The sequence below is a fragment of the Pinus tabuliformis genome, chromosome 3_1 (genome assembly GCF_031772625.1).
Source record: "Pinus tabuliformis cultivar Carrire ecotype Pingquan chromosome 3_1, CPIR1, whole genome shotgun sequence".
NCBI lineage: Eukaryota > Viridiplantae > Streptophyta > Pinopsida > Pinales > Pinaceae > Pinus > Pinus tabuliformis.
The window spans coordinates 3,600,582-3,611,193 of NC_142301.1; the positions used below are offsets into that span (position 1 = coordinate 3,600,582).

General features: G+C 32.4%; 1 long non-coding RNA gene across 1 annotated transcript; it reads right to left on the minus strand.

Moving 5' to 3' along the window:
* Positions 1-9,445: 9,445 nt before the first annotated feature.
* On the minus strand, positions 9,446-10,377 carry LOC149185487 (uncharacterized). The gene is made up of 3 exons (XR_016256036.1): positions 10,278-10,377; positions 9,837-10,180; positions 9,446-9,650 (listed from the first exon to the last, which is right to left on the minus strand). It is a non-coding gene; the product is annotated as an uncharacterized LOC149185487 (long non-coding RNA).
* Positions 10,378-10,612: the final 235 nt, after the last annotated feature.

The following is a 10,612-nucleotide window of genomic DNA, read 5'->3' on the forward strand; positions in this document are numbered from 1 at the left end:
TTGATAATAATTCCATGATCAAAATAAATTCATATCTCCATAAATAATTATTGGAATTGGATGATACTTAGATCAATCCTACACCTCTCGATGAGAGGGATCCAATGAAAATATCAGCTGCCATAAATAAGCTGACCCACATGGAGTTTGGCCCTAGTTGCCAATTTTAACAAAAATTCTTACCTTAACCTATATGACGCAAGGTATACCATAGTTTTCATACTAATGTGCGCAGTGGCAGGCCCGCTATCACCATAACCTTAGTAGGATCCACCAGTAAGGATTGCTTGCAAATGACATGTCCCAACAAAATATCAAAAGGTGAGCAGAATATATATTTATTTATATTTAATGAAATTTGCCATTGTTTACACATGTCTAGCATTAACTAGAGCACCTCAACATTCTTCTTCAACAAACTAAACACATTCCAATCATCTAGGTAAACTTCCAAGAACTTATGAATAAATTCCTTAAATGTTGCAACCACAATGTGCGAGAAAATAGCACGTGCATTCTTCAATTTGAATGGCATAACTATGTATTGAAAACATCCCCACTCCATCGGAAAGGTAATCTTATGTTGATACTTTTTATTAGTATTCATATGATGGTATCTACAGAATTTATCAACAAATAAATATGCTTCCTATCTACCAACATTTTCAAACATCTAATCTTTAAATGTCGTAGGAAAGGTATCATGTGCACACACATCATTTAACTTCCGAAGGACTACGGAAATGAGGACTTCAAGGAGTTTTATCAGTAGTTGTAGAGTTAGAGTCATGAGCATGATGGTGATATCACGGTTGACTGCCATCTTCGAGATGGGTTACTCTACACACTAGATAAGCTATGTGTTCCTAAAGGTGAGGGATTGTAGCTGATCGAAGAGGCTCACACCTCCAAGGTTGGAAAGAACTTTGGTGTAGAGAAAATTGTGGGTAACTTGCAGAGGCATGTGTATTGGCTGAAGATGCAAGAGAAAGTAGCTAGGTTCATAAGAGGATGTATGATTTTTTAATGAGTATATATACAACATTCTTACAACAAAGTTGTCCACACTTCTATAGGAAAGTCCCCATTTGAGACTTGTTTTGGATATTTTCGACCTTCACCTATGGATATTGCATATGGAAAACAAGGATGAGTGAGGGAATATCTTAGAGGAGATGCTTTAAGGGATAGAAAAATTTAGATAGAAGATCAAGACGATCCGTCTAGATGTACAAGGAACACAAGAAAATTCATAGGAGAAGTATAAGTCCAAGCATGACCAACACAGAATAGATAATTCATTCAAGGTGGGACACAAATTATGGTTACAATTGAACAAAGAGAGGTTGTAGGGGCCTAGTAAGAAAATCAAGATACTGAGGTATGGCCTTTTTTATATACTAGAAAAGGTGGGTGATAATGCCTATCAACTCAATTTACCACCATATATGCACATTTTCTGAGTTGTGAATGTAAATTATTTGAGAATCTATGAGCCTTTTATGCTAGATTAGGAAGAGGAACAGGTCCTACATTCTGTGGAAAATTTCGCACCAGATGCTCAGCTAGAGTTGACAGAAGATACATTTTTATAGAAGAGGTCTAGAACTACAAGATAGGGGCAACATGACCTTTGGCAGATTATATTGAAGGGACAACTTCCAAGAAAAGCTAAATGATACATTAGAGAGAAGATGGAGGAAATATTTCCTCACATCATTCAGTAGAACCTTTTTTGGGACCAAAATCCTCCAAAAATCGGGAGATGTGATATAGATTGGATCCTTATATTTTTTTCATCCATATCAATCCATTTGGAGTGGAAAAGGTCAATGAATCAGATCACAGGATTGTTTTTACAGGTGGTTCCTGGTTTGGAAAAATAGGATCTGAAACCTTCTAGGAGAATTTTTAGGCATGATATAACACTTTTTGGGGGTAAAAATTTGCCGCTTTTGTGCTTCATAATTTCATTCTATTTTATACACAGATATATTTCCAATGATGCAAGAAGCACATCAATCATAGCTTGTATGCAAAAGTTATGCCACTCAAAAATTGGCCTTCATGTTTTTACACATATAGTTTGGGAGGATGCCACGTCATCCCCCTTAATGCATGGAAAATGGATTACCCATGTGATTATGATGTAAAATACTCTACAAAAATCTATATTGTAACTCTACTTAAGAATTGATGTAGTCAAAATTAACCACTAGTAGGCTATCACACTGTGTTATAAGCATGCCTCTAGGAGGAAGAGGTATTCCATTTCTTTCGAGAGACTTTTGTTCCATATTTGAGCAAATATTTACATGAGAGATGAGAGATATAGAACACAAAGAGGATATGTGCATTGTAGCATCCCATAGGCCACAAACATTACTTCTTTGTACATGTAGCCATATTTGCAGATAGATAAAAAGAGAAAAGCAACCTCAACTTCTAGCTGGGTTTTCTCCTGAAAGGGTTTCCTAGAGAGCATATCTTATCTCTTGTGTGTGTCAGTGAGATTATTTTACCATTCTCTATTTTTCTGCAAAAATTCCATTTGCATGCATGCACTAATTATAGTTATCTATAGACGTTAAAGGTTAATAAAATTGTAATAGTGTAGAATCTCGTATTTTTAATATAATATTATCAGATTTGCTTTGATGAACTTTCCAGTGGAATATCCATGTCAATTTACATATCAAACATGCCTCTCAACTTCAAATAAACATTATAGTCAAAAATAGACTAATTTATAATGACTCTATAATAATACCTCTCCTTCCCATGTCATATCTTCTATTGGTAGGTTGTTCATTTTGATGGTCTAGTCCAAAATTGTTGGGCTACTTGGCTCCTTAATCCTCATTTCAAGGATAGCTTCTACTTTTAGTATGATTTTCCCTTCTTCATTCATCTTTGGCACACTTCTCTGCTGCAAATGGATAACATGGTCATGATGTTGATAAGGTGGTATAGCCTCAGACATTAATCCAAATACCTTGACATGAAGGTTGACAACTTCATGAATATCCCTTAACATAGATTATATTTACATTTGAATAGTTAATGAATGTAATTATGCCATTATACATTGTGTAGATTCAATATTGCTCATGAAATTTGCTAAATCACAAGAATTGAAGCTACTTTATTGATCTGTGGAAGTTTATTCACCATCTAAAATAAGAATCATAGACATTAAAAATGAAACATCACACATGCACAAAGATTTATCTATGGGAAAGAAACTTCTCAAAACTGCTTACTATATATATTGCATTAATCAAACAATAGATAAGAATATAATGCTTTCTCAAGCTAGAGAACACCTTGCAATTGTATAGTTTAGCCCCCTTCCTAATAGACTAACTAGCCAACACTTAGCCAGTTTCAAGCCTTCCCAATCTCTTATTTCCTCAGGTTGTTCCCTTTGGAAATTGCCCCTATTTTTTAAGAATTTAACACTTTGGAATTGCGCAATAACCTTAGGTCATTCTTTGACTACATGCACCACCTGTACACATTGGAATATACTACAACTGATAGTACACTGCATTGGAATCTCCATCTCAACTAGGTAACTCGAAATCTCTGCATGCGACAATTATTTTGGGTTGATTGATCAGTCAACTACTTGATCACTGAGTGTTGTTGAAATTCCACTTCCACAACTTGACCTCCACTAGTTCTTCTAACTATTAGAACAAGTTAAATTGACAATAACTCAAATTAACTAAAATAGATTTCTACAAATTAGCAATCAATCATGTAGAACTGAACTCAAGCTTCCCCAGCTCGAATTAACTGAGTTAACTGAGTGAATTTCCATGTTACCTCAGTTAAATACCTCCAAGTATTCTACTGAAATAAAATTCAAATTTTAATCCAGCTTGACCAAGGAAAAGTCAAAACTATATTTTTTTGCTATATTTTGAACACATTGTGCCCATTTTTGAGTAATTTTGTCATTTCATTAGAGCTTATCACTTTAGAGGGTTTCGTTTCGATACTTATAAGCTCAATTTCCTTTCCTCCCAAAGTAATTATTATGTAGAGATATTGAAAATTAAATGTTAAAATTTAATCATATTAATTTACGTAATATATGACAATTGATATACTCAATTGATCTAGGAAATTTTGGAGCTAGTTGCTCTTCTAGTCATTTTGGTGAATGCTTCAATGCCATTTGAGTTATTGTACAATATCACATGGTGGTCATTCATAAATGCTACCAAGTCTCTTTTGTTTCATGTTTTACATGTTTAAGGGAAGTTTAAACTTTAGTTTTCTATCTTCATTCATTGTTGACCTTGTGTGTCAGTCCTCCCTCCATCAGTTATACGTCATGATTTCATCCATTTGCATAATATCTCAGTCTAGTGGATGATCATTTATGTGGTATACATTAAGTCCCTCCTTAGACGGATCTTCCCCTTAGTTGATATGGGTATTCATGGTAACAAGTTGGAATGTTGAACTACATTTTCTCTACTTGATAAAAGGTGGGAAAATTGGGCTACAACAAATGCCCCATAGTGCATGAGGTAAAAAACAAAACTCATGGCTGGAATGCATTACAAAAACATAATAAAAATGTCACCATGGATTCAATATTAAATGACTATATCAAAGTCATATTGATAACCAAGACTCAGTTAGAAGATGATTGTCCTTGAGGTTTGAAAACCCATGCTTGGCATAAAGAGAAACTGAACATGTCCACCAACCATACACTACGAATCTATGACATGAAATGATAATATATGACCTAAAGACATACATAGTGGATCCATGTAAGAAAGTAAAAATCATAGCCATGATCAAAATCCAACATTGATCTATATCATAATTTACATTAGCAAGACTATAAACATAGAGAAGGGACATGCCTCACAATATCCCTCAGTGTACATAAAATCATACATAACTCCAAATGTATCTTGAGAAGGGTTCGATATAAGAGATAGATGTGCCTATCTCAAGGTCTTCTACTCAACCTTGATGGTATGAATCTACAACATGTGAATAAATGGGCCAATGTCGAGCATGGTAGAAATCCTCTTCTTACTAATCATTGAGTCATTTCATTAACACATGCGAGGGGACCCACCAATGATGAAAATGGACTGAAAGGTACCTAGTACAACTGAGAGAGTGTGAATAAATGTGTTCACATTGAACATTCATAGATTTTTCCAATTATGAGCCAAAGTAGTAAACACATTGTGAACTAGGTGGAAGCCTACCTCTAAGGAGAATATCCATCAAAGGATATCCTTAATGTATCTCTGGTCAATCGACAAGAAATAGATCAAGAGATGATGTAAATGAATGAACTCATGTGGTACAACTTAAATAGGAGACACAAAAGGTCAAAAAGGACCAAAGAAGAGGTTTATAATTCCCTTAAACATGTAATAACATGACAAAAAGGTGATTTGGTAACCTTGACTAATGAGCACCATATGACATTGCAAAACAATGCAATAGTCATTGAAGCATGCTCCATGAGTGGAAGGGTAACTAACTCCAAAAATACCCATATCCGAGATAATTATTTACATATTATTGTTAATAAGGAGTGCATGGGGAAACCTCTTGAGAAGACTCATACAAGCAATACTTAAACTTCTTCGATCCATATTTCGAAAGATTTTAATAAGGTTGGAGATAAAATTTTGAATGCTTCACACCCTAGATGTAGCTCCAAAACTAACCATATCAATTAAGGAAATAGTGATAGAAGTGATAAGCATGAAATAAGCAATGTTCCAAGAAGAAGAATCCTAACAAACCTAGAAAGAACCCATATTTGACTAGGATACCTCCATTGGTCATAACTTACATTTAAATTAAAGAACATATGGAGGATAATAGTGTTGTTCTATTAAATCTCAAAACATGTCAAGGTGAATTGGTTACACTACATAATTGTAACTATGATGTGAAGTAAAATACATTTATGGTTTCCTCGTCAAATTTAAAGGGAGAAAGCATGATATAATAAATGAATCATAAATTTTATACTCTTATAAAGCACTCATTACCTTTAATAAATAACACATTTAATTCAGTGGAAATTATTCAATAAGTTTGATTTACATTCGTTCAAATTTTATTACACATCTTATATGAGATAAATCTATATTTAGGGTATGTATAAATATAGATAGCTATGAACTTAATATGTATATAATTCATATTAATAAATGAACTAGTTTCCCTATAGTGTTGCTTCAATTTAATGTAAAACACTAAAACTTTCCAAGTAGTGGAACCTAAGTGTTTGACCTTATTTTAATTTGAGGTTAGAGCTATGGGTAGGATAATCAGTATAGTGGGATTTTCATATTTAGGTAAAGTGTGAATTTGTAGCAATCTGGATTATTAATACACATTCTACTTATTGACTGCTACTATAAGTTGTTGCCGAAATTAAGCAAGCCATTCATTCAAGTGCATTGTGTCAACAACATAATGTATTAGGGTGCCCCTTTATGTGTATAAGTAAGTTAGGAAAGAGTGTAAACCCTAAACCCTAAACTTGAAAGCATTTAGAGTTGTTAGAAAGCTTGAAGCTACTAGAGATATACTTAATAATTTTGTGGATAACAAACAAATGAAAATAGTGGTTTATAACAAAAGTTAATTGAGTTTGAGAACATAATGAGTCATTAAACCTTGAGAAATAAATATGCATATATACAAGATCCATTTGACCAAGGAGATGCACCTAAGAGAGCATGTAAGGGCCAAGATGCTAAATAATTGATCCTAGTTGTAAGGGAAACTATGACTTATATATATAAATATACATATATATATATATATATTCAAGGGAAATCATCCTCTCTCTCACTAGGAGGGGAAGATTGAGGGTCAATACAACAATATTCATAGGCACATAGCCATTACAACAATATTTATCACCATCATGTCATTCTCATGGAGTTGAACTTAGCTCGCAGAAATAACAACCATTCTTCCCAAACTTTGAAGATAACCCCAATTGGCTATATATATATATATATATATATATATATTAATAGTTGACATATTGTTGATAGGTAAGTTGTGTTAGGATGCATGATTATTGCATTGAAGCATATAGAGCATTCTAAAATAAAGAAGGACAATTATTTCAATAATAAATATGTCAAATTGATTGCAAGAAATTCAAAATATCTACTCTAATTGAAATACCAAAAGCTTACTTTCAGTTATATCAAGGATTGCAAGAAATCAAAATATGTTCAAAATACAAGTTAGGAACACTTAGAGACTTGGTTAAAGACCATGAAAACATTAAGAAACAAACATCTTACATTTTATTCAACATAAAATATGAGAACACATTTGAAGTGTCCTTTAGTAATTGATGACTCTTGATTGATAACTAAGAAAGCCTCAACATTAAGGTACTAGAAACTAAAAATACCTTTGTTGCTAATTTGAAAAGTCCAATAATTTTTCATTAAAACAGATTAGGATTTCAATTAGTAAGTCATGTTTAGTGTTAAATATAATTCTAAAACATGGGGCTGGTGACATTGGAGTTAAAGAGGAAACTAGCCTCATAAAAGTTAGGTATTTATTCAACATAAAATATGAGAACACATTTGAAGTGTCATTTAGTAATTGATGACTCTTGATTGATAACTAAGAAAGCCTCAACATTAAGGTACTAGAAACTAAAAATACCTTTGTTGCTAATTTGAAAAGTCCAATAATTTTTCATTAAAACAGATTAGGATTTCAATTAGTAAGTCATGTTTAGAGTTAAATATAATTCTAAAACATGGGACTGGTGACATTGGAGTTAAAGAGGAAACTAGTCTCATAAAAGTTAGGTATTTATTAATGATTAGATTGATAGATTCATGCATAATGTGAGAAATTTAGACAACCCTTGGCCACAATCCATGGAGCAATTACCCTAGTTGTATGGTAAATTCGATGTAGGTGAATACATAGGATATTCAGTTTTTCAATATATATTTAAGTATAATTACAAATAAATGGGGTTATGATCATAAAATTATATAAAAAGAAAAACAATTATATGAATATCAACACAATTTATCAACCAAAAATAAAATAAAATATTAATATGTAGAAACCAATTTTCATAGTTAAATAAATGACCAAGAGAAATATGTGAGAGGTTTTAATTCCAAAGGCAACTTGTGAAAGTACACAAATACACATAGCTCCATGTTAAAGCACCTTTCATATTGAGAGATCAAGGGTTCAATTTTGTCCACAAACTATGGATCAAGCATTGTGGTTGTGGTTGAGCTGGAAAGGACTTAAAATTGGTCTCTTGTGATTTGTAGTGCAAATATTAAAAAAAATACACAAATACACATGTTTTCAAATTTTTATAAGAAGTGAACTACTAGACCACAATTTGCCAATTAAGATGTCTTGTAAAGTTTTTCCAATAATTTTAATAACTATAAATGTCATTTTCAATGATAAAGGAAAAGTTTAACAAACATTTTTCAAATATTTTTGAATATAATATATTTTAAAATAACTTTATAAGTAATTTTTTTATAAAAATCTAACATTTGCAAAATAAACTTGGCTATCAACATATAAAAAATAATATTAGAGAATGCAATAAAACCATGCTTAGTAAAATACTTCGTTGAATTATTCATAATTATATATATATATATATATATATATATATATATATATATATATATATATATATATATATATATATATATATATAACAATAGTTACCTTTAAAGGAATATGTATTTTAAATTTAATTTTGATTGATAATTTTTGAATTAATTTATTTATTTGCTTAACTAAGTAAATTCCAAAATTATGAAAACCAAACTATAAAAAGCATTAAAAAAAAATAACCAAACATATCGTTTGCTGATACATAGATCCAACCAGTGTACCATTTGGTTCTAAACTAAGTGTATATCAACACATAACCAGTCCTAGATAAACTGATAATCTTGCACTGCATTTATTCTTTCCCATAGCTGCCATGCAATAACAATGTACTTAACCAAAACCAAAAGAAAAGAAATCTATGACGCCTTTGTGTAGACAAAAGAAAAGCAAAATCATGAACCATGACATATTTGTGCATATACTACACTGAAGAAATATTTAACTGTACTGCACTGAAGAAATATGAAGTAAGATATTACATAAATATCTATAAATATGTAACAATAGGTACACTTAAATTTAATTAGATATCTTTAAATGAATATATACATTAAATTTAATTTTGATTGATAACTTTTTATTTAATTTGTTTATTTAATTAATTATTCAATTAACTATTGATTGGGAGATATCACCACCATACCATAAAATCATTGAAACAAAGTGACCACCCAGGTAGGTTTTGCTCATACATAAATCAGAATTACAATATACCAGCGTCCATCTTCTTCTATTTATAAGTAAATAGAGTATTTGGCTCTAAACTAATTATATATCAACACATAGTCAATCTTAGATAAATAGATAATCTTAGACTGCATTTATTCTTTTCCAGATCTGCCTTATTTATATAAAACCCCAATTTGGCTCTGAACTAACTATATATCAACACATAGTCAGTCTAAGATAAACAGATAATCTTCGACTGCATTTATTCTTTCCCATACCTGCCATGCAATGACAATGTAATTAACCCAAGGAAAAGAAATTCATGACATATTTAATGCAAAAATCATTAACGATGACATATTTGTGCATATAGTGCAGTAGTGAAGCAAAAGCGGAGCATAAATTTTAGAGAGGAAAACAAAAGGCACTTAGTATAAAAGTTGGTCTACTTAAGTTGCCATTACCTGGTGTTATAAGTTGCTCTACTAGCCGATGTTGATTCCGCCGGTGTTATTGTTGTTGTTGCCGGTGTTATTGTTGCCGGTGTTGTTGTTGCCGCTGTTTTCGATGTTCTTAATGTTGCCGCTGTTGTTGCTGTTGTTGGGGCTGTTATTGTTGTTGGTGTTGTCCATAATGTTGCCCCTGTTGTTGTTGTTGGTGCCATCGCCGATGACCTTCTTGGTGTTGGGGTCGATGACGTGCTTGTCGCCGCTGTTGCACCTGCGGTCGACCGTGTTGTTATTGCTCATGTTGTTGGCTTACGGCTATTGAAACTGGAACGCCTTCGAAGGCAACAAGATTACCACTTCTGCAAAAAAAACGGCTTCAGTTCAACAATACATAACGTGGACATAGAATATGAGCAAATCAATGATATCTCACAGATTAGAAATATACAACCATACCTAGAACTGGAGTAGGGCAAATTCCGTAAGCAAGAGGTGAGAAATACAATGGCATAGCCTGCCTTATATAGAAGCAGGCGAACTCCAAACTCGGATTTGAAAAACATCCACTCCCAACCAGGGTCAAGTTTTGAAGTTTTCATGTATTAAATTTACATGAATGACATGATCAATCATGGCAGACGAGCAGACGAGTTATTCTTTTTGAGAGACAAAAAAAAGTTGCACAATTTACTGATGTGACAAAGATTTATTCACGCAATTGGGCAGAAGGGTTATTTTTTCTCCGCCCAAAAAAAGAATTCATTGCCATCTTTACAGACGTAACGACTCAT